This window comes from Rhinatrema bivittatum, chromosome 2, assembly GCF_901001135.1.
Source record: "Rhinatrema bivittatum chromosome 2, aRhiBiv1.1, whole genome shotgun sequence".
Classification (NCBI taxonomy): Eukaryota; Metazoa; Chordata; class Amphibia; order Gymnophiona; family Rhinatrematidae; genus Rhinatrema; species Rhinatrema bivittatum.
Genome location: NC_042616.1, coordinates 410,314,096 through 410,338,960, shown reverse-complemented (window position 1 = coordinate 410,338,960; position 24,865 = coordinate 410,314,096). Strand labels below are relative to the sequence as shown.

Below are 24,865 nucleotides of genomic sequence, written 5' to 3'. Positions count from 1 at the left end.
AGCTAAGGAGCAGTTAAAAATAGAAAAATGTTCATAGGACTCACCTGCCTGGTTAGGGGTCTTGGCCCCACTCGGGAAGATGATGGTAGCCTCTGCATCCTGTTGTGGCTCTGATCCAGGCAAATCGTAGGGAACATGGTGATGTGGCGCAGGATGCAGGGCAAGACTGGAACAAGGATTGGGCAGTGTGGCAAGGCTGAGGCAAGGCTTGTACTGGAACAAAGTGCAGGTAAGGCTGAAATCAAGGCTTGGAGTGGAATGGAGTGCACGTAAGGCTGGAATTCAGGAAAGCGTGCAGGCAAGACTGGAACTCAGGCTGGGACAGGAATGGAATAAGACAGGACAGAACAAGACAAGGACAACACAGAGCTTAAAACATAAAGACCTAAAGGCAGCATTGCAGGAAAGCCATGAGGGTCAAGACAAGGTAAGGCCTATAGGCCACAAGGCCCTTAGGCCTCAAAGCAAAACAAGGAAAGGCCTGAGAAGGCTACAAGGCAAAAATGGCTAGGGCAAGGAGCCAATGGAGACTCGATGCAGAAGCACTGAAGTAAAGGTCAAACAATTAAGTAGAGCTGGAGTCTGGGTGTGATGCAGGCAGAAAGAAAGAGGCCTGCCCAGCCTGAAGGGAATGCTCCCTGGGATCCCCTGGTGGAGGGGAGGCTGTACAGCAATTGTAACTTTAACAAATTGTCTGTCTTTCTTGTCTACTTGTTTAGGTTCTTGAAAGAGTGGAGTGATTGTTCGTGGCTATAGTAAGAATGGAATGCAACAGAGGGAGTGTGAGCTGGGGAGAAGATCAGCAAGACGTGCAGGTGAGTGGTGATGGAGTAGATAGGAGGAGTGTGGTGGATGAGTCATTTGTGCGTATCCAGGGAGAGGAGATGGAGCGGGAGAGGGGTTTGCATGAAGTAGTAGGTGCAGCTAGAAAGGGGAGGAAAAGAAAGGTGAGTGAAGATGCTAAAACAAGGAGAAGGGGAGGGGGATAGGAGCTGGAAGTGGCAGTAGTGCCCAAGAAGATAGGATCTAGTACCATTCATCTGATAGCGACGAACAGGTGGGAGTTAACAGATGGAGAAGTGATGACAGTGTGATTTGCACGTCTCGGAAGAAAACAAGGACCTTCTTGAGTGGCAGATCTGTGAAAAGTGCACTGTGATCTTTGGTCAGAAGACATCCAACAAGATAAAGAGGAAGATCTGGGAGAGCATTGCGAAGGATGTCAGAAGACTCTCAATGGAGCAACTCAAGCACCATTGGTGGGACACCTGGTTGGCTTTCAAGGCCAAGCTGGCACAGATTGAGCTATCTAAGAACCAAAAGGTAGGGAGCCCCCCATGTGAGGGGCAGCTGATGCTGAAAAAGACTTGGAACGGCAACTCTACAGCAGGATTATGTGACAGTGTCCATACTGAGGGCACGGATTTGGATGCTGTGGAAGGAGGTGGTCAGCAGACATTGGAGACAGAGGCACCTGCTGCAGAGGGGTCTGTCATGGCAAAAAGGAGCCAGGTCCAGAATGCACCTATGGGTATAAATGAAGAACCAACCATAAGTGTGCAATCATTAAGAGAGACACCTGTAGCCTCACAAGAGGACAGTCAGTTACTCGAGCTCCACCTTATGTGGCCAGACACATTGTTGCCTGAAATCTCAGATGTATCAGTGATACCTGGCACCTGTGTGAGAGGTGGGGTCTCCAGGCGATGCTGTGTCTGATGGTGGGTCTACAGATGCCAGTATTGTTTCACTGATACAAGCACCACCCTCCTCCTTGGATGTGATGACGGACCAGCTGGCAGTGCAACTGATCGTAGGGCAGGAACTTGTTGAACCCAATATGAAGACTAGATGGAGTGCTATACATATAAAGATGGAGAGCGTTATACATACAAAGATGGAGAGCATGTTAAAGAAAATGCACCATATGATTAGAGAGGCCAGAATGTCAGCGAGAAAGAGCATAGCTGCAGCCAATGTGATGTTGTGTTGCATTCATGCTACTTCTGATGACTTTGCTAGTGTCCTACATGTCCTTGACTCCACTTTGCAGGATGTAAATCAGACACCAAATGTTCTGACTGGGCTCATGTTTCCCAGGAGGCAAGATATCCCCCTCCTCAGAAATCAGAGGGCAGCAACCCCTCACTCAGAGGTAGAGGTAGTGGATACAAGCAGTGATGCCAGAGGATGTGGTTAGTGCAGTTAGTATAGCTGTGTTTAAAAAAGAATTGAATAAATTCTTGGAGGAGAAGTCCATTACCTGCTATTAAGTTCACTTAGAGAATAGCCACTGCCATTAGCAATGGTAACATGGAATAGACTTAGTTTTTGGGTATTTGCCAGGTTCTTATGGCCTGGATTGGCCACTGTTGAAAACAGGATGCTGGGCTTGATGGACCCTTGGTCTGACCCAGTATGGAACTTTCTTATGTTCTTATGTCAAGGCCAGACAACCTTTGAGACTTTTCTGAACTCAACACTATTCTGCACAATTTGTTGACTCCATCTGGTCCCATCCTAGTCCCATGCCGGAACACCATTGACTATCCTGCAGTCTGCTGCCCTGTCTGATCACCAGTGACAGTCTTTGAACCATGCCTTGTCTTTGCTCATCACTGCAGTGTGCAGAGATGATGGTTGCATTCCCGCTCTTCCTTCTGGTGCACATGCTTCTCCCACTCAGATGCCTCATCTCTGCCATTGCCTGATCCACTGCACAACGATGCTCATCTCTTCTCTTCCCATAAGTATTTATACTCCCAAATACCATAGTACTCTTCCTATGGATTCAAATTTGGACTGAACAGCATTAGACTTCATTTCTTCTTTTTTATCTTTTATCTTTTTCTTTTGCAGGTGGGTGCATCTTTGTCAGCAGCCCTGATCACTGATAGGGATGTGCAGACAAAAGGTTTCGTTGATAAGTTGAAGTTGAGGGTCGATTTCGTTCAATATGGACATATGGAGAATTCCATAAGTTGAGGGTCTGTCCATAAGTTGACCGGTTCCCATTAAAGTCAATGGGGGAAGGATTTCCAGCCTATTTTTGGCTGCAGAATTGGGGTTTTCTTATCAATTGTCATGAAACATCTGGGGAGCAATCATCACAACAACAAAAGAGCTCCAAGGTACTTAGACTGTGGCAAAGTGGCACCTAAGTGGCATGAATAGCCTAAGGCACTGGAAAGGTGCAAAGGGGTACCAGAAGTGGCAAGAGTGTTTTAACAGAGGCACAAAGCAGCAGTGAGAATGTCAAAAACACACCACAGCTTCAAAACAGAGCACCGATAGCAGATGCATGAACCATCAAAGGCAGCACCACAGGCAAAGCGGCAAGACAAGTGGCATTGACATCCAACAGCACAATGAAGGGGGAACATAGCAAGCAGATAGAGTAGCACCACCACACTGAGGAACCATGAGAGTGGCAAGAACACCACAAGGAGTTAAGTGAGTCATCTGGTGTATGGCAGCAAAGCAGAGTGGCAGAAAGCTGATAGGGGCAAGACAGGCTGGCAGAGTGGAGGTAGTCTGGTCTGGTCCCTGTGGTTTTGATAGGGGAAAGACAGGCTGGCCCAGGAGAGAGTTCCCTTTCCTTTGTGCAGGGAAGGACTCCCTGGAACGGGTCCACCCCTAGAGTTGGGTGTACCCGATGTTTACATTGGCGTCCAGTGAATATCGTTGGCATCTAGTGAATTCCGTTGGCGTCTAGTGAATTCCGACTGTACTTACGCACTTCAGCTGATGACAAAGGAAATTGAAGAAAATCTCTCAGAAATAAGAATACTGCTACTCCAGTCAAAATCTGCAATATCAACCTATGTTGACTTTGTACCGTAGAGGTCAAACACTTCTAGGAACACAAGGCCTGGATGAACAGGCACATCATTCGAGGACAGAGGTCAATCCCAGCTAGGGACACAAGGCCTGGATGAACAGGCACAGCAATTGAGTTAAAACACCAGTAGGAACACAAGGCCTGGATGAACAGGCACAGCAATGGAGTTAAAACACCTGTGGGAACACAAGGCCTGGATGAACAGGCCACATCATTCGAGGACAGAGGTCAATCCCAGCTAGGGACACAAGGCCTGGAATGAACAGGCACAGCAATTGAGTTAAAACACCAGTAGGAACACAAGGCCTGGATGAACAGGCACATCATTCGAGGACAGAGGTCAATCCCAGCTAGGGACACAAGGCCTGGATGAACACGGATACTCGGATAGCAATTTTTTTTTTTAATGTATTTATATTCTTATTTTAAAACGTTTCTAGCACTTCATACTTGATTACACACAGGTACTGTAGGTATTTCCCTATCCCCAGAGGAACACAAGGCCTGGATGAACAGGCACAGCAATTGAGTTAAAACACTTGTGGGAACACAAGGCCTGGATGAACAGGCACATCATTCGAGGACAGAGGTCAATCCCAGCTAGGGACACAAGGCCTGGATGAACAGGCACAGCAATTGAGTTAAAACACCAGTAGGAACACAAGGCCTGGATGAACAGGCACATCATTCGAGGAGAGAGGTCAATCCCAGCTAGGGACACCAAGGCCTGGATGAACAGGCACAGCAATCGAGGTATAACACTTGTAGGAACACAAGGGCTGCAACAGTAGACGCCGGTCAGGCACCAGCGATTCATGTCAAGAGCATGTGCTGCAGTGCTTACATTATCTTGAGCATAGGAGGCAATTGGAGCTGCTATGCAAGGCTTTCAATAGCTTTTATTCATCTTGCCATTCACAAGGAAAAATTTGGGAAAGCCAAGCAATGGCAGGTTTACTTTCAAAAACACTAGCATTTCCATCAACTCTGGTGCCAGCCTTGAGCGGTGAGGGCTCATGATATCCCCTGTTATTGAAAAGACACATTCACTGGGCACACTGGTTGGTGGACATGACAGATATCATTCAGCCACTTTGGCTAGGTGTGGCCAGACAGTGGACTTGTGTGCCCAATATGCCAGCGGATCTGTCTCCATGTTCTCTATCGGCTCTGAGAGATTCCGTATCACTGACACCTGTGCTGCTGTCTCCTACTGTGCTTGGGAGGGCTGAGAGTCACTCAATCCAGTTACTTTCTCTCTCTCCCGTTGCACAACTGATGAATCTTTATGGCCAACATGCCTTGGGCGTTCTGACGTGGAGGAGGAGGTACTAATAATAGTATCTGTAACTGACACAGTGCTTCTCCTGCCTGGGCTAGCAGCAGCACAACTCTGTGACGTGCCTGCTGTTTCCACCTCTGCTTGAAGCCTAATCTGTCTCCGCCTATGGCGCTCCTGTTCACGGACCTTTGCTAACAACAGCTCCTTCACAAATGACAGACAATTGGTCTGTAGGGCAAGTTTACCTTTCACACGGGGATCACAGACAGAGGCGAGCATGTATGTGCTGTCCTCTGTTAAAGGCCTTAATCTGTCTTTCACCTGCTGCTGCAAAACGTCCACACACTGCAGCACCTCAGCAGTCATTCCCTCTTGCCGTTTAAAGGCCTCCAAATGGTCATCCAGGAATTTCACTATAGGGATGATGTCAGCCAAGGTGGAACTTCTGGAACTCAGCTCCTCCGTTACATCCTTGAAGGGCTACAGGATTTTTACCAGCTGACTCATGACTAACCAATCGTGATGCCCTAGAGGATTCTGCACACCTATGTCTATTGTACCAGAAAGTTCATGAAGGGGTGTCTACAGCTCCAGTAACCTCTCCAGCATCATAAAGGTGGAATTCCACCGGGTGGCAATGTCTTGAATGAGACGCTTCTGAGGCATATCCAAATCAGTCTGCTTTTGTCGGAGAACCTGCCCCGCCCTGACACTTCTGTGGAAGTGTGCTGCTATGTTCCTGCACTTATGTATTAACCTACGCAGGTATTCATTCTCCTTGTCCTTGGACTCCAAGCCCAGAGCTGACTTCACTACCAGATGCAGAGTGTGTGCAAAACATCGGATGTTCTTAAACCGCCCATCGCTTATTGCCTTAACCATGTTTGCACCGTTGTCTGTGACAAAAAAGCCTGCTCACGTTTTCTGTCTCGCTGGTGTAGTTGCCAGCTCTCCAGCATCTTTCTGATGCATGCTAGAATATTGGCAGCGGTATGGGCCTGGTCCGTCAGGTGGGTGTGCAGTAAAGCCCACCTCCACCCTGATGCTTGTTCAGTAATAGAGCTGCTGGCTGCCCCTGCCTCTGCCATGTCCCACCAGTGTGCTGTCAGAGAGAGGTAAGAGTGTGCAGCATTCATGGCGGTCCAGATATCGCAGGTGAAATGCACTCTTCCGTCTGCCTTACCTAGCAGTGCTTGCAAGCGACTGCGACACTGCTTGCACAGGCTGGGGATGACCTTTCTACTAAATGTGGTTCTGGAGGGGACTTTGTAATTTGGAAGTACGACCTTCAAAAAACGCTTGAAACCCAAATTCTCCACTAACTGCAGGGGCTGGTCATCAAGGGCAATCATTTCCCCAATGCTCCTGGTTACAACTTTTGAGGCTGCCTGCCTCCTATCCCGGGATAGCGTTACCGCACTCCACCCCATTTCCTCCATGGTGCATTGTCGCTTCTGCCACATGGCAGTGGGTTGCTGGCCTGCCACCTGACTGCTAGAAGGGTATGAGGGCGTGGGCTGACTCTGCTGCTTTCCTACAACTGCACCCTGGTTGGAAGGGGTCCCCCGACTGAAACTGCCACCATCCCCAGATGGCAGTAATCTTGTTGGGTGTTGCCTGTTAATATGATGGGTCATGCCAAAGTTTGATAGATGTCCCATTTGCTTGCCTCTGCTAATATCCCTGGCACAGTAATTACACCGAGCATAACGCGGGTCTTCTGTCACTTTAAAATGTGTCCAGATCGGAGATTTCTTTTGTGATCCTCCTCTCTTTACCACCTTGGGGGTGGATGGTGGCACTGGAGTTGAGGTACTAGTGGGTGTGGTGCACCCAGAGAAGCAATGCCAGCGGAGGCACCAGTCACCCTCTGTCTCCCTTCTGACAGCTCTTCCTCCTCCTCGATATCACTGTAATGTCTCCCCTGCTGCAGAATTCTGGAGGTGGAGGCTAAAACAGGACTAACTGATGATTCTACCGAAGATTCGTCAGGTATTACATCTTCCGTTTCTGATGAGAATCCCACCCAAGAAGATTCTTCTTCTGAATCAGAAGCTAACAGTGCCAGCGCTACCTTGTGACCGCTAAGTTTTACTGGAAACTTCTGTCCCCTGGCTGCTCTTGGGTGTCTAAATTTTGTCTGGCTTGACTCTGCCTCCCCTTCACTCTCCTCCAAAACTACAGGGCCAGAAACACGTGGTGGCGATTGCAAAGTTTCATGGTCCGATTTCGGTTTTTTTGCCATGGAACTGCCATCCCCTGCAAAGAGTTTTGATTGTGACAGTTGCCTTTTTAGCTGTACTGGTGGTGTTGCACTTGTGTCTTTTGCGGTGCCTCCGCTGCCAGTCCCAATAAGTCGCTTGCATCTCTCTTTCCCTGACATTATGGATTTAATGTCACTGAGTACTAGTGGTAACAGTGCCCACTGTCCCACAATAATAATGTTCAGTCTGTTTAAAATTCCCAAATGAACAGACCCACTCAAGGACAATGCGTTGAGTCTGTTTGAAAATACCAAGATGAACAGACTCACTCTCAATAACAATGTTGTTAAGTCTGTTTAAAATTCCCAAATGAACAGACCCACTCAAGGACAATGTTCAGTCTGTTTAAAATGCCCACTGCACTGACAGACTAATTGGAATTTAATAAAGCAGGAATTTTTTTCACTCGAGAAACATGGATGACATTGAAAATATTAATATCTCTCTCCAAGCCAGCACAACACCCTCAATGGTAAATAGAATACTTGGTCACTGCTAGCTGACTAGACCACTACACTGCTTGAAAGAAACAGGAATAGGAATACTAGTGACTGTAGCTGACCCCTGCCACTAATGCAAGACCAGGAATATTTTTCTTTCCTTTGCTAGCCTAACACAGAATCTGTTCTGTGTTGTCTATCAAATCTGGTTCTGGTTCTGCTTCTGGTTCTATTTCTGCTTGCTTGCTTGCCTGCCTGCCTGCCTGAGCCTGCCACCCAGCCCACCACCTCCCCACAGAATCGCTGGAAATGTGCGTGAGTCCTCGTGCTGCTGCTTATATAGTGCTGGCTCGTCAGTAAAATCCTCAGAGATCACTGAATGACAGCGCGATTCGCTGCATTCAGTGCTTCTCTGAAAACATGAACGCAGATTCGCTGCGTTCCGGTATCCATGCCGACCTGTCCGACCCGTTCCTGTGAGTCACTGCGACTCACAGGAAAGGGTCAGACAGGTTGGCATGGTTACCGCAGGGGCGCCGCCATTTTGTGCTAATCCGGGGCTCCGAGCTCACAGCTAATGGCGGCGAGAAAAGCGCGCGCCTCGCGGTTCAACGTATTCAACATAGCTATGTTGAATAAGTTGGAAGTCGCGATGCGTTGCGCGTCATCACTTTTTTAAGTTTTAAAAAAAAAAAAGTTGCGTTTTACATATGCGTTCAAAACGAATGCACACCCCTAATCACTGCAGTGTGCGGAGATGGTGGCTCGCTCCCAGCTCACTCATTGCTTCTAGATGGCTGGCACATAGCTGTCCGTCATGTTTCCTGGGTGAGCCCCATCTGAAAAAAGGAAAACACTGGCACTCTGTTGCCACACTGGACCACCAATGGCAGTCCCTGAACTCCACATGGCCCATGTTGGACCTGCAATGTCATCTGCTAAGCCTGACCACCAATGACTGTCACTGAACCCCACTGCATTGTCTTCTTTGGGCTGCATGGTGGGAAAAGCTTTATTTTCAAATGGTGCATCGTAGTTGCTCATCACTGCAGTATGCACAAATGGTAGCTACACTCCTACTTTTCCTCTGGCATGAATATTTCTCCTCATCATCTCTGCCATCGCTTGACCCGCCACCGATGTTATTCTCATTATGTGAGTATTTACATGCCAACATTGCTCAACACCATTCTTTCTGGTTTCCCGGTGCATGCTGGATTGCTACAGAATTTTTTCTCACTTTTTTTCTCTTTTCCCTTTCTTTTGCAGATGGGTGCAACATTGTTACTCCTCGCAGCAAAATATAAAAATGCTGACTACATCTTTCTTGAAAATGGGGATGCTTTGTCCACCTCATCAGGCTTTCAGCAGGGGTCTCTCCATCTGTGAATTTTTTCTGCACATGCAATCTTGCATGTTATGTGTAAATGGTCCTCAAGTTGGGTGCTTTATCTTTAAGTTTGGGGTGGTATGGGTCCAGGTTCAATCTGGACGGGGAGGAAGAATAATTTTACGGAGCCGTCTGACTTGTCTATCCATTCTTGTCTCTCAATGCTTGCACTGAAGTTAGAGGACCTCCAACAGGGCAAAACAGTCCAGAGGAGCAATGAAGGCAATAACAGCAACAATGGTAGGAAAATCAGGAATAACACTCTCTGGAGTCCAAGAATGGAGTTCAAATAAAATAGTCTTTACTGCAGCTTAATGAGAATAATGCCAAAAATACAGAACAGCAGCAAAAATATAATAGCAATGAAGATGATTGTTAGTTTCTCTATCTTAGGTGTTACCTCCCTTCTCTTGCATCATTACACATGGGAAAAAAAACTGCTCCCCTTGCAATGTTGAAACACTGGAATAGGGTTCCATCATAAAGTCACTCAGCAAATAGAAGAAAATCCCCAAGCACAAAACCTGTAGGGTAATGGTCCCTCACATAGAAAAACATCCAATATAATGAAAGTATGATAAATGTTTCTTTATAACTGCTCCATTTATGTCTTGATTAGTCTCCAAATGCTTCTAGTTTCCTATGATGTAGTGATCAATACTTACAGAAAGAGGTATTTGTTTAAATAATTTTATCTAAATTGCATACTTTATGAATTTTCATTTCTTTCTGTTATATTGTATTCTTTCAAATATATTAAACTTAATAAAAAGAAAAAAAAAGAAAAACATCCAATTTCAATTGGTCAAAGTTTTAACTTTTCTTCAAACTGGAAAAAATTGTATCATTATCTCAATGGATGTAGCCCTTTGAGTCCTTGTATCCAAAAATATCAAAGCTTCTTACCCCTGCTTCTTCAGATCACTCAGCAATCAGAATCTTATTTCAAATCCTCATGCTTGTCCCAAGTTCTCAGGGATACCGGGGGTTTGACAGAGGCCCATCCAAAAAAGAACTCAGCACTCATCCTTCTAAGACCCTATAGAAGTCCCAAAACTTCTCTCTCCTACTCATAGATCCTGAGGGGATCCGAAGCTCTCCAAAAAGTATTTGAAACCCTGGGGGAATATCAAGATACTATCTCCTCTAGCCTTAGATCCTGAAGGAATCTATAGCTGCTTTCTCCTGGCTTCTTTAGCCTTGTCTAACCCTCCAAAGTTCTGAGAATCCTCCTGGCAATATATACCCAGATGCCATACTCCCAAAAACGTGGCGGTAATCACACCAGGAGGAATCAATAATACTGAACCCTCCTAAAACCACTGAATATTGAAATTACAGGAGCAATATTAGTGATGGCTTGGACTTCTCATCACATATGCAATCACTTCGAAGTCAATTCCAATGTTTACTTGTGCAATTGCTTTTGAAATCAAATAATCAGTCTGAAAATTTTACTTGTCTTCTGTTTTTTTTCTTTAGGGTCTGTCAGGGGGTGGTCCAGGCCTGCATCCTTGGTCCAGATATTTGCAAGACCAGTCTTGTAAACCTTGAGCCAGAACATCTTGCTGCTCTCAGGCCCTCCTCTATTCTTCAGCAATAAACTGCATTATCTCAGCTTGTTCCCTCTCTCTTCCTTGCTGTAAAAAATCTGCCGCTGCTATTCTTTGGCTGGCCTGTGAAATGTAGAAAAGCATCAAAAAAAATGTACGTAATCCATGATTACTACACAGAGCACCTACAGACACAGCCACACAAATCCCAGCAATGGAGTAAAATGGCCACCAGGCATGTGCTTTAATTTTGCTCCAAGTTCTAAAAATCCCATGTAAAACAATAGGCACTAACATGTCTCCCTGCTACCACGGCTCTCTGCATTACCTGATAATAGCTAATTGTTTCATTGGCATAGCATTTGCATGCACCATGCTAAGCCAGCTGTGTGATTTTTGCATGGGATTTTTGCTGCTAAAATCTATATTAAATACATGAGTAGGGTTAATGCAGAAAATCCCATGCAAAAATCATAGAAAAAACATGTGGATGGCTTGGTGCGGCTTATTATATCAGCCCCCTCCTCTCTCAGTCTCTACCCTCTCCTATCTATCCTTTCTCTCAACCTCCATCCCCTCTCTTAATCATCTCCTATCCTGCATTTTTCCCTATCTCAATCTGCCTCTCCTGCTGATACCTTTTTACATCACCCATCCAATCCCTCTTACCCCCTCCAGCCCATTTTGGCAATCCCCAAGCTGATCCTCTCTCACCTATAGCTCCTATAGTTACATCCCCCAGACAATCTTTTGTCATTTCCCCTATCTCAGCTTCCCTACCCACCTGATCCAACCTTCAAACCCCTCCTTCTTCTGATCCTTACCGTCAACCAGCCCAACTTCCAAATAGTCCCCTGGCCGGGGTCAGCGACATTTTCCTTTGGGCCTTAGGCTAAAGGTGGATTACAACTGCTGGGAAGAGAGGGCAGGCGGTTGAGAGGCGACAATTTTCTCTTGGATAGATTCAGTGGTGGGTGAGGAGAGCAGAGCAATGGCAATCGCCACTGGCCCATTCACATTCAGCCCTCCTCTCCCTTCCCCTCATGGCTGATCTCAAGCCCAATGGTGATCTGCAAGAGGCAGCAGTTATTAATCATGAAAGTCAACATGGGGCCTATGAGCTAGTGCAAGCTCCCAGGTGCTGCAGTGGCCCCAGTCCCTCCTCATGCAGGGCCTCCTGTTACCACAGATACTCATGCAAGGCAGTATCCCTGCAGGGCTTAGTTTAGTTTAGAATTGTTTATAATATTTAATATACTACCTTTCCACATCACAAATCAAAGCCTCATGCTGACTTCCACTACTAATGCTGTTGCTGCTGCTGCTGGTGCCTGAAGAATGCTACCATTTGAGGCACTTGTGATCCCATTTGAAGGTTTTATTATCCCATTTGGGGGTCCTGACTCAGTTTGGGAATCCCCGGTTTACAGTGTTTGCCTCCAATTTCAAGGTCACAATGTCATTCAGCACGCAAACATAATCCAGGAGAATGCAAGATTCAAACAGACTTTAGAGAATAAACATGTTTTGAAGTTCAGTTTCTTCTCTGATAAATTTTTCTGAAATAATATCATTGCATTGGTTCATCCAACTAACAATTTATCTCCAATACACAAGAGATGTGAAGAAATATATCATCACAGCTGTGCACCTTATTTGCCTCTGCCCTGCAATTATAGTACAGCAGGGACCAAAGCTACATATAGCAGCCAGCTGTCTGAACTATATATCCATAAGGATCAAGAAAACACATCCCTGGTTATATGAGAGATGGCAAACATATTTTAAAACAGTCTCCTCAAATATCTTTCTGCTCGCATTACTGTCACCTGTGCTTCATGAAAGGCCAAAGATATGATAAAAACCATAGGTTGAAACTGGAACCAGTGCAGAGTCTGGGAGAAAGAAGAAATGATTCAACATCTCATGTTTCTGGTGACTGAGTGGGGTCTTGATGACAGTTTCTGCAGTTCTTACTCAAAATAAGAGACCCAGACCTATCTGTATCCCAACTGGTAATAGAGCCAAGACCTACTTCAGTGGAGGGACCTGATCTTGGGTGGGATAATTCAGATAGCTGATTTCACAGAGGGATATTTGGAAGATTGTAGAACGTCCCCTGATACCCTGGAATGTATTATGTAAGTAGTTTTCTAACTTTATTTGTTGTCCTCACTGGCATTAATTTTTAAATACTTTCATTTCATTAAAACTGTGGTTCTCAACCCAGTCCTCTGACACATCTAGCCAGTCTGGTTTTCAGCACTCTCCACAATGAATATGATTGAGATAGATTTGCATACACTTTCTCTATTGTATGCAGATCTATCTCATGCATATTCAGTGGAAGATCCTGAAAACCAGACTGGCCAAGTGTGTCCTGAGGGCGTTATTGTGGGCGTTAGGGCCCTAACACCCATGTTAACGTCATAATGCATGCATTATTTTTCACAGTTTGCAAAACACATGCAAATCTGGAAAAGGAGAGGAGATGAGAAGGAGTTTGGGCGGGTTTTAGGAAAATGAGGAGTCCAGAACACTGCATGCGTTATGATATCACAGGATTTAATGCCAGAAATGCCAGAAATAACTACACCTTTTCCCCAAGCGTTATGCCCTGCGATAGTGTGCATTATGCATGAAAGAGCATTTGAAATATTTATCACAAATGCCATTTCAGGCAGCGAGAGGGGATTTATATCTAAGAGAGAGATAATTTGTGGAAGGCCATTGACTTCTCAACTTTATATACCACTGTAAGAGGAGACATTAGTAATTCAGGGTGAGGTTTGTGTTTTGAGTTGGGGTTTAGGGGGCAGTTTGAGATCTGGGTGGAGGAATAGCCTAGTGGTTAGAGCAGAAGACTATAACCCAGAAAAGTCACTATTCAAATCCCACTGACTCTCCTTGTGACTTTGGGCAAGTCACCTTACTCTCCATTCCTTATTACCTGATAAGCCCTGTGAGGATAGGGAAATTCCTGAAAGTAATCTACTTTGAAGTGCCAAAAAGCAGATTATAAAAATAAATAAATGCACAGTGAGACATACAAACAGCACAGTTTAAGATGCATAGGGCCAGATTTTAATACCTATGTGCGGGGGTAGATTTGTGCACGCAACCCGGCGCGCAACAGTGGTATAAATAGTTCTGTTTTTCTAAGAGCCTCTACAGAGGTTCTCTCTTTCTCACTCTCCATCTCTCTCTCTCTCTCTCAATGCATGTTGTAGTAAAATACCTATGCAGGTGTTAAAATAGCACACATTGTAGTATTTTGGAAATTAACTACACCCCCTTTTTCTATGGCGGGCATTATTCTTGCAAACTTTATAGCAAAATGAAAAATCTAGACCTAAGAAGGGCATCACAGAAATAACATGATTAATTGTGCTACACTGAACACAGCCATAGGAGAGGATTTCATAGGATTCATGTGACCAAGAGCACTCTCTCGCTCTCAAATATGGGAGTTACTTAATAACATAGGGCTGGCCAACTCCGGTCCTCAAGGGCCACAAACAGGCCCTGGTTTTCAGGATATTAGCAATGAATATGCATGAGAAAGATTTGCATATATTGAATCTTCATGATGTGCAAATTTACCTCATGCATATTCATTGTGAATATCTTGAAAACCTGAGTGACTGTGAGGTCCAATGGTCAGGTTTGGGAAGCTCTTGCAATGAATATGCAGTAGTGGTGGACTGTCTCCAGAGATTTTCTCCATTCATTGCTTTGGTTCTGCCTTTCATAGATACTTTTGTTCCTATGGATCTTGGACCTAATTTTCAAAGTCAACTGCCTTGTTAGACTTTGCAATTGCAAAATCTCCTTGCAGAATAAATCAAATTAGTGTGCGTTGTATTCCTGCCCTGCTCTCTTTCCACCCCATGTATACCTCCTCTCAATGAGGCTAAAAGTGCAAACCTTGTGAAAGAATGAGCATTCTTATATATGCATCAAGAAGGACAATTATAGAAAAGGGCTATTTGAACTCTCCCCTGCTATAATATTCAGGTAAGCCCTGGTGAGGGGAGAAATTTAAACTATTCAGCTTATTTGGCTAAATAGCATTTTATAAGAACATAAGAAATTGCCATGCTGGGTCAGACCAAGGGTCCATCAAGCCCAGCATCCTGTTTCCAACAGTGACCAATCCAGGCTATAAGTACCTGGCAAGTACCAAAAACTAAATCTGTCCCATGATACTGATGCTAGTAATAGCAGTGGCTATTTTCTAAGTCAACTTGATTAATAGCAGGTAATGGACTTCTCCTCCAAGAACTTATCCAACCTTTTTTAAACCCAGCTACACTGGCAACAAATTCCAGAGTGGTAATTGTGTGTTGAGTGAAAAAGAACTTTCTTCGATTAGTTTTAAATGTGCTACATGCTAATTTCATGGAGTGCCCCCTAGTCCTTCTATTATCCGAAAAAGTAAATAACAGATTCCCATTTACCCATATCCCTGCTAAACCATCTCTTCTCCAAGCTGAACAGACCTATCCTCTTTAGTCTTTCCTCATAGGGGAGATTTCCATCCCCTATTATTTTGCTCACCCTTCTCTGTACCTTCTCCATCACAACTATATCTTTTTTGAGATGCGGCGATCAGAATTGTACACAGTATTTAAGGTGTGGTCTCACCATGGAGTGATACAGAGGCATTATGACATTTTCTATTTTATTCACCATTCCCTTCCTAATTATTCCTAACATTCTGTTTGCTTTTATGTCTGCCGCAGCACACTGAGCCGACGCTTTCAATGTATTATCCACTATGAAACCTAGATCTTTTTCCTGGGTGGTAGCTCCTAATAAGGAACCTAACATCGTGTAACTAATAGTGATGTGCATTCATTTTTCACGAATTAGACAATGTCAACGACATTGTCTAATTCGTCATTGTTCGGCAATCGCAAAAAAAGAATCAAATTTCAATGAATTTTCAGGCTAAAGTCGGTTTTGAATTACTGCGCACTAACGGACAATAGTGTGCATTGAATATCCGATAGTGCGCAGTACCGGGACTTATTGCGCAGTACATGCCGCCAAACTATACTGCGCAGTGACTCTGTGTCAGTGCGCAATATATGTATGACAGTGCGCATTGATATATGTTAGTGCGCAGCAAGATAAAATGATAGTAAATTGACACTTTTTTGTCAATTTAGGGATGAATATGTATTCCTATTGGTTATCTTCTTGTTATTTATTCATGTTACCAAGGTTACCAACAGCTGAGGTGCTGTTTTTTACAGATTGTTTTATATGGGGGGATTGGGAATGGGAATGGGGGATAGCTTGAAAAAAGTTCTAATCCTACTGTAGTGTGTCTTTGATTATTGTGATTATGTCATCAGTCATGTGACTAGAATGTGTTTGTTTATTCTTCTGTTACCAGGCACTGGCAGATGAAATGTTTTGAATTTGCCAATTCCTGTGCTGCATTTTAGAAAGGGGGTTGTTGTTGCATTATATATGCATTATTAATATGCATCATTTTTTAATTGGCCAATTATAGGTTTATTTTCCCTCCTACTTTTAGTCACTAGCTATAATAGCTATTCAACTTACTCTGCTTGTGTGTTGCTTTTGTTTTGTGGGTTTGAGGAGAAAACATCAGCTCTTTATTCAATCAATCATTAGCTGCAGCTGTTGATTGATAGTTAATAGGGATGTGAATCGTGTGATCGATCGTCTCTTAACGATCGATTTGGCTGGGGGAGGAGGGAAATCTGATCGTCATGGGTTTTTTTGGTAAAAAATCGTCAAATCATAAATCGGCGGGAAAACCGGCACACCAAAACAACCATAAAACCCACCCCGACCCTTTAAAACAAATCCCCCACCCTCCCAAACCCCCCCAAAATGTTTTAAATTACCTGAGGTCCAGTGGAGGGGGGGGGGTCCTGGCGCGATCTCCTGCTCTCGGGCCACGGCTGCGTTAATAGAAATGGCGCCGGTGGCCCTTTGCCCTTACCATATGAAAGGCAAAGGTAGCGCCAGCGCCATTTTGGTTCCTGTCACCCGACGTCACGAGTGCAGGAGATCGCTCCCGGACCCCCGCTGGACCCTCAGGGACTTTTGGCCAGCTTGGGGGGGCCTCCTGACCACCACAAGACTTGCCAAAAGTCCAGCGGGGGTCCGGGAGCGACCTCCTGCACTCGGGCCGTATTGCCAATATTCAAAATGGCGCCGGCGCTACTTTTGCCCTCACTATGTCATACGGGTCGTCCCCCGATTTACGATTTTTTGACGATAAATCGGGGGAATTGCTATTGTATCGCGGCTCTAATGATTTTTGACGATTTAAAATATATCTGACGATTGTTTTAAATCGTCAAAAAAACGATTCACATCCCTAATAGTTAATGCAGTCTTTATTGTTAAGGGATAGCTGGCTTAGCTAGCTTAGCTAGCTGATATTAGCCAGCCAGTAGCCACAGTAGCCTATATAGCTAGCAGCCAGTAGTAGCCACTACCAGTGAGCTTGCTAGCTAGTACTGCTACTTTTTCTGTTTCTAATTGAGTGAGTATTTTGCAGCATTATCCTAGCCTAGGCACCAGCAGCAGTGCTTGTAAAGGACAAGGTAAAGGTAGGTGCTTTCTGTGCATTGCAGCAGTAGAGTTTTAGTAGATTTATATTATATCATATTATATATATATATTATATTTATTAATATTATATAGATGTATTAAGTTGTTTAATCTACTAGATTTATTATAGCTAGCTAAGCTATTAGCCTAGTGTCACTGGCTAGTGGCTAGCTATTAAAGCCAGTGAGCCACTACTAGTATAGTATATCAATTCTAGTACTAAACCTATAATTGGCCAATAGGTGTAGTGTCACACCTATATCTTAGAAAACAAAGAGGTAGGCGATCTATGATAGCCGTTAGGAAAACAAGAAAAAATAGATGCCTCGATCTTTTTCCAATGTTTTATTATAGCAGAGACGTGTTCATAAAATGCCCGACATAAAACTTCCTAGGTAGCATAGCATGCAAAGCTAGACCGTGCGTGCTATGCTACCTAGGAAGTTGGTCTAACAATTATTGCTCATTGGATGAAACTAAGATTGCTGAGTTTTCCTTTGAATTTGAAGTGTTCAAGCCCCTGAGGCAGCGGCTGTCAGCCGCGAAACTTGGCCTGAATCGGGCATTTTATGAACACGTCTCTGCTATAATAAAATATTGGAAAAAGATCGAGGCATCTATTTTTTCTTGTTTTCCTAACACCTATATCTTATACATCCAATATCCTATATTATGTATCTGCCCTGTTGTCTTGGGCCATATATCTAATAATACTTTCATCTTAACATGTTCTAGGAGCTGGCTCTTTTTTTTTTATATATATATGTTAGTATCCTTCCTGTCCTGTGAGTCTGATTCCAGCTCATGTCTCGGCTCTGCTCTCAGGTGTATCATCTGGTTTCCATTCCTGGGGGGTGGCATGTCCCAGTTCAGTATTTTTTCCCACTATTGTAGAAGTCTGCAGGGACTCTTGCTTTTTAATGTAAATTCTTCCAGAAATATGAGGCTGGAAGTTGCAGACTTTCCCTGGATACCAACCATGCATGGCCTGTCATCCCTTTGATGCTTGTGCTTGGCTTCTGCCCCTGTGTGTGAGATTTGGGGGATGGGAGGTAAGGAGAAGTGTTAGATAGGGAAACCCTTATGGGTAAGACTTGAAGTGGGAGGGAGAAGTTATTTTAGTCCAAAGAACAGAATAGGCCTAAAAGGGATAGGAAATAGGAATAGGATTGCAGTGCCACAACTGCTAACCTCAATGCTTGCATGTAGCATTAGCAGCCAGTAGCCTAGCCACTGCCAGGAGGCTAATGTAATGAGTGAGTTACTGCAGCCTAGTTTCAGTCTGCTACAATTTGATGCTCTGGCCATTGCATGGTAAATATATAATACTGCAATTGCAATATAATATATATACTATATCAAATTATCAATTGTCAGTGTCACTCACTGACTATTAATAAATAATCACTATATCCTTCTTTGTCCTGTGGTCTGGGGCTAGCCTATTAGCTATTATCTCAATAAAGTTTAAAAAATAAATACCAAACTAATTTATTAACTTGTTTAATCTACTAGATTTATTATTTGTTTATTTATTTATTTGTTCAGTTTTATATACCGTCATTCGGTTCAGCCATCATAATGGTTTACAAAAATCAAACAGAGAATAAACCTTTAAAAACATTGATGCATAAATTAATAGTGGAAAAGAAGAAGGGATCGGGGAGAGGTTGGTGGTGAAAAAAGGAGCATAAGGAAAAGAAGGGAAAAGGATAGTGGTAACGGTATTGGTATTTAAACATATTCGGGATGGTCTTCTAGTGTTGTTAATTATGTTCATACTGCTATTATGATGGTCGTTGCCAGACGATATTTCATTATCTCTTTTGCATGAGTATGGTTGGTAGTCTTGGTTAAAATTAGATTGTTGAAATAAATAATCATTAACGTAGACTTTATGAAAAAGAAAGTCTTTAGATCTTTTTTGAAAGTTTTGATATTTGTTTGAGTTCTTAAATAAGGTGGTAAGGAGTTCCATTTTTTAGGACAGGCTATTGAGAAAGCTCTATTTCTTGTTGTTGAAAGATGAGCATCTTTGATGGGTGGAATTATTAGACGAGAGGTATTATTTGATCGAAGATTCCTGTTGTTTTTCTATAACGTGATTTTTAAGCTTGTTTGTTTGTGGTGATCAGAATGAATTAATTTGTGTATAATTATTAAAATCTTATAATCAATTTGTGATTTAATAGGGAGCCAGTGTAGTGAAGATAATATAGGGGTAATGTGATCATTCTTTTTTTTTCCAGTTAAAATTCTTGCTGCAGCGTTTTGAAAAATCTGTAAAGGCTTGATGTTGATATATGGAAGGCCAATCATAAGGGAATTACAGTAGTCAATGGTTGAGAAAATAATTAGTTGTAAATCTGTTCTGAAATCTACTAAATTTAGAAAATGTTTTATCCGCCGTAGAATTAGGAGTTTGTGATAACCTTCTTTGATTTTGGTGGTAATGTGGTTATTATAAGATAGGTTATTGTTAATTATTACTCCAAGGTTTCTAGCGTGATTGACAGGGTATATTGGCTTAATTTGATTGCTAGTTGTGAATAATGGTGGTGGTAATACAATGGGTTTTTTGTTCATTATGGGGCAGATTTTAAAAGCCCTGCGCGCCGGCGCGCCTATTTCGCATAGGCCACCAACGCGCGTAAAGTCCCGGGATGCGCATAAGTCCCGGGGCTTTTGAAAAGGGGCGGGAGTGGGCATGTCCGGGGGCGTTCCCGAAACGATGCAGCGTTTTAGGGGCGTGCCGTGGCGTTTCGGGGGCGGGCCCGGGGGGCATGGCGCCGGCCCGGGGGCGTGGTCGAGGCCTCCAGACCAGCCCCCAGGACCGGAGGATGGAGCGGGGCTGCCGGCTGACGCGCGCAAAGGTAGGGGGGGTTTAGATAGGGCCGGAGGGGGGGGGGGGTTAGGTAGGGGAAGGGGGGGAAGGTAAGGGGAGGGCGAAGGAAAGTTCCCTCTGAGGCCGCTCCGAAATCGGAGCGGCCTCGGAGGGAACAGGCAGCGCACGCTGGGCTCGGCGCACGCAGGTTGCACAAATGTGCACCCCCTTGCACGCGCCGACCCTGGATTTTATAAGATACGCGCCTGGTGCGCGAACAAAAGTACACGATCGCGTATTTTTTAAAGATCTACCCCTATAAATATTTCAGTTTAATCAATGTTGATTATGAGTTTTAATTTTGTAAGGAGTTGCTTGATTGTTTCAAGTAATAAAGACGTGTCTTTATAGGTATCATCAATGGAGTTTTTTAATGGGAATTAAAAGTTGTATGTCATCAGCATAAAGGTAGTGGGTGATTTGCAGATCATTTAATAGCTGGCAAATTGGTAAGAGGTATATGTTAAATAAAGTCGCAGATAACGCTGAACCTTGAGGAACTCCAGTATTAAGGGTAATTTTTTTAGAGATGTTATTAAATTAAACTTGATAAGTTCTGTTGGAGAGATAAGATAAAAACCATTGTAATGTAGTCTCAGCTAAACCAATTTCAGATAATTATTCTAGAAGAATTTGATGATTAACTGTGTCAAAAGCTGCAGAGAGGTCAAGGACTACTAGTAGATATTGCTTTCCATTATCAAATCCTCTTAAAATAGTATCATTATATCCTTCTTTGACCACAGGATCATCATGCCACTACCAGTACCCTCTGGAAAAAAACGTGGCGCTAGTACTAGTGCTACTGGAAAGAGCAGTCTGCCAGTCCCTAGGAAAAAACTGCGATTTTTTTGAGAAGAAAGAGGATGTAGAAGCACAAGGTTACCTGTTGCAAGGGAAGGAACGAGTTAAATGTGAGAAGGTGAAATTCTTAGATGAAAGAATGGTGCTACAGAAAGTCTTGGATGATGATGATGATGATGAATCAGATATTGATGAGGAGGAGGAGGAGGAGGATGTTGATGATCAGGGGTTCTTGGCTAGTAAACATTCTGAGGAGGAGGAGGAGAACACCAGCAATGACAATGTTAGTCAGATTGCAAAAACACCAATGAGAATGACTAGTACTGCTACTAGTCAGATTGCAAAACAAACAACTACTGCCAGTGCCAGCAGTATTGATAATACCCTGTCCCCTACACCATTTGAACATCTGCACGTGACAAAACTACTACTACTACTACTATTTCTACTACTAGTATGAAAATGACAACAAGTATCCAGCCTAGAGTAAGGAACAGTACAAGGACATCAAAGATTTGGAATCATTATCATGTTGTGGCTGACCAGAGATTTGGACAATGTATCCATTGTAAAAAGATGGTGAGCCGTGGAAGAATTATTGGACATCTTACTAACAGCAACATGAAATATCACCTTGAAAGAGAACATAGAGCACTGTTGCTTGCAGAAGAAGCTGGTCCCACCGTGTTTGCCCAGGTTTCAAGTAAAGCAACAGGGAAGCAGCCACAGAAGGAAAGTAGTAGTACTAAAGAAGATACAGATTGTGTGCATCTGCAGAAGCAGCAGTCTCCTCCTCCTCATCCCCAGCAGCAGCGGCAAGCTACCATTGAGCAGATGGAGTGGTGTTCTTCTGCAATGTCACAGAGTAGGAAGCAGGCAATGTCCAAAGGAGGTACACGACATATTGCTCTAATGATTGCTTTGGATGATCAGCCACTGCAGATTGTAGAAAATGAGGGATTTAAGCGGATGCTTCATTATTTTGCCCCTTACGACAAACTTCCTTCAAGAAGTACATTTAGCCGCCAGGTTCTTCCTTCCCTATACAGAAAATGTCATGCTGAAATGCAGATTGTGATGGCAAGGGCAAAGGGGAGGAGCATCCAACTCACCACTGCTGTTTGGACTAGTATGAATGCAATACATGCATATTAGTCTCTAACAACACATTGGTGGCAGCTGGATGAGGCATTAATACCTGTAAGCAGTAGGGATGTGAATCGTTTTTTGACGATTTAAAAAAATCGTCAGATAATTTTTAAATCGTCAAAAATCATTAGAGTGCGTGATACAATACAAATTCCCCCGATTTATCATCAAAAATCATTAAATCGGGCACGGGAATTATTTTGGGGGAGGGTGGGAAAACTGGCACACCAAAACAACCCCTAAACCCACCCCGACCCTTTAAAACCAATCCCTTACCCTCCCGAACCCCCCCAAAATGTTAAATTACCTGGTGGTCCAGTGGGGGGGGGGGGGGGGGGGTCCCGGCGCGATCTCCCGCTCTCAGGCCATCGGAACCATTTTGGCTGCCACTAATATAAATGGCGCCGATGGCCTGAGAAAAAAAACCCACCCAACCCTTTAAAACCAATCCCTTACCCTCCCCCACCCTCCCGAACCCCCCCAAAATGATAAATTACCTGGTGGTCCAGTGGGGGGGTGTCCCGGCACGATCTCCCGCTCTCGGGCCATCGGCGCCATTTTGGCTGCCACTAATATAAATGGCGCCGATGGCCCGATAAAAAAAAAAAACCACCCGACCCTTTAAACCAACCCCCTTAGCCTCCCCCACCCTCCCGACCCCCCCAAAACCTTTTAAAATTACCTGGTGGTCCAGGGGGGGGGGGCACGGGGAGCGATCTCCCGCTCTCGGGCCATCGGCTGCCACTCATAAAGATGGTGCCGATGGCCCTTTGCCCTTACCATGTGACAGGGTATCCGTGCCATTGGCCGGCCCCTGTCACATGGTAGGAGCACTGGATGGCCAGCGCTATCTTTAAAGATGAAGCGGTTGATTGAAAAGTGTCGCAAAATAGCTGGGCATTTCAACCGCAGTGTGAAAAGTGGGAAGCAACTCAGAAAGAGGCAAATAGTAGTTGGCGCACCTTTGCACAACCTTCTTCAGGATGTGCCTACCTGATGGAATTCCACCTATCTTATGTTGGAGAGGTTGTCTGAACAGCAGACACCTCTTCATGATTTGGCAATGGCAACTGAAATTGGATTGGAAAATCCTCTTGGATTTCAGGACTGGACAAACATTGCACAGATGGTGCATGTCCTCAATCCTTTCAAAGTATATACTGATACATTCAGTTCAGCTATGGCCACGTTGGGTGGTGTCATCCCTGTAATAAACTATCTGGAGGAGGTATTAGAGGAATTTCTGCATCAGCCAGATTTCTCTAAGGAAGTGTTACTGCTTGTTAAATGCTTAAAAGAGCAAGTTCAAAAAAGATTGAAACCTCTCATGGAAAGGGATTGCTATATGTTAGCCACAATGTGTGACCCACATGTGAAAGGCAATATTGCTCTCAAGTGCAATGCTCTTATACACTGGAAAAAAAAGTTGATTACAATGGTTGAAAGCATAATGTCAAACAGGGTCTGTGCCACTGGAAATGATAAAAAAGAATTAGGATCATCCTCTCAGTCTCCAACACCATCCTGCTCAAGTACTAGTATCAGCTGCTCCCCTACCCCTTCCATGACAATTACAATTATTAGTCATTCCAAGTTTAATGAACTGGCTGCCATGTCACAAGCAATCGTATCAGCTGTTGGCAGAAGAGTGACTACTGAGACCTACCTGCAAGAGAATGTTTCAGAAATGCATGTTAAGCATTTTCTGTCTGAGCCAATTCAGAGCATGGACTCAGATCTCTTGAGATATTGGGCACAGAAAGCTTCAATGTGGCCTGATCTTGCAATAGTAGCACAGCACTTTCTTTACTGCCCGCCAACCAGTGTGCAAAGTGAAAGAGTATTTTCAATGACAGGGAACATAGTGAGTCCACACCGTGCACATTTGTTTCCAGACTTAGTAGAGCAATTGGTTTTCATCAAAATGAACTTTCCACTGCTTGGGTATCCGGACTTTCCCTGTGACTGGGAGGAGTGAGCATCTTGTCGAGGCCTGAGATCCAAGGTCAAGGGCTGGAAGAGAGGCTTGGCTCTATGCAGCTGTGCTCCCCGCATCGCTCGCTGGGGCACCCGGCAGTACCGCTACCACTACACTGCCGCTGATGCCTCTTGTGGCCCCCAGGAGAAGCCAGTCCGGGAGTCAAAAGACATGAACACTCCATCTTGCTGTGTCCCAGACACAGGCTTCTCACTCCCAGGCTCTCTCTCCAACAGACATGGCACCCACACACACACACACACACAGGCTTCTCACTCCCAGGCTCCTTTCCCCAGTGTCCACCTCTGAGGCAGGCTAGTCCTCGCTGGGTTCCTCTGCCTCAGCATCCATCTCCGATGGCATGATTGTGTGAATGAAGTATGAAAGAATTTCAGGCCAATGCAATATTAAATTGCACTTACAGTGCACAGAGAGGTTGCTAGCTAGTGGCTACTAATGTGATATTAGCTACTACTAGTAGTAGCTAGCTATGCCTGTTATATCCCACTACTGTAACAATACATTGATTAAAAAAAATATACACACCCTCGAGTGTGTGTGTACTGGTAATGTATGCAGATTGCAGAATAGATACACTTTGATACCAAAATTTTCCATGTATCCTAGGAGCCCATTTAAAGCAGAGAATGTATTTTAATGCCTGTAATTCTGCCAGTCCC

General features: G+C 44.2%; 1 pseudogene; it reads left to right on the top strand.

The window, feature by feature from the left end:
* The first annotated feature begins 761 nt into the window (after positions 1-761).
* Positions 762-24,865, top strand: part of LOC115083306 — a 113,926-nt pseudogene continuing 89,822 nt past the window's right edge.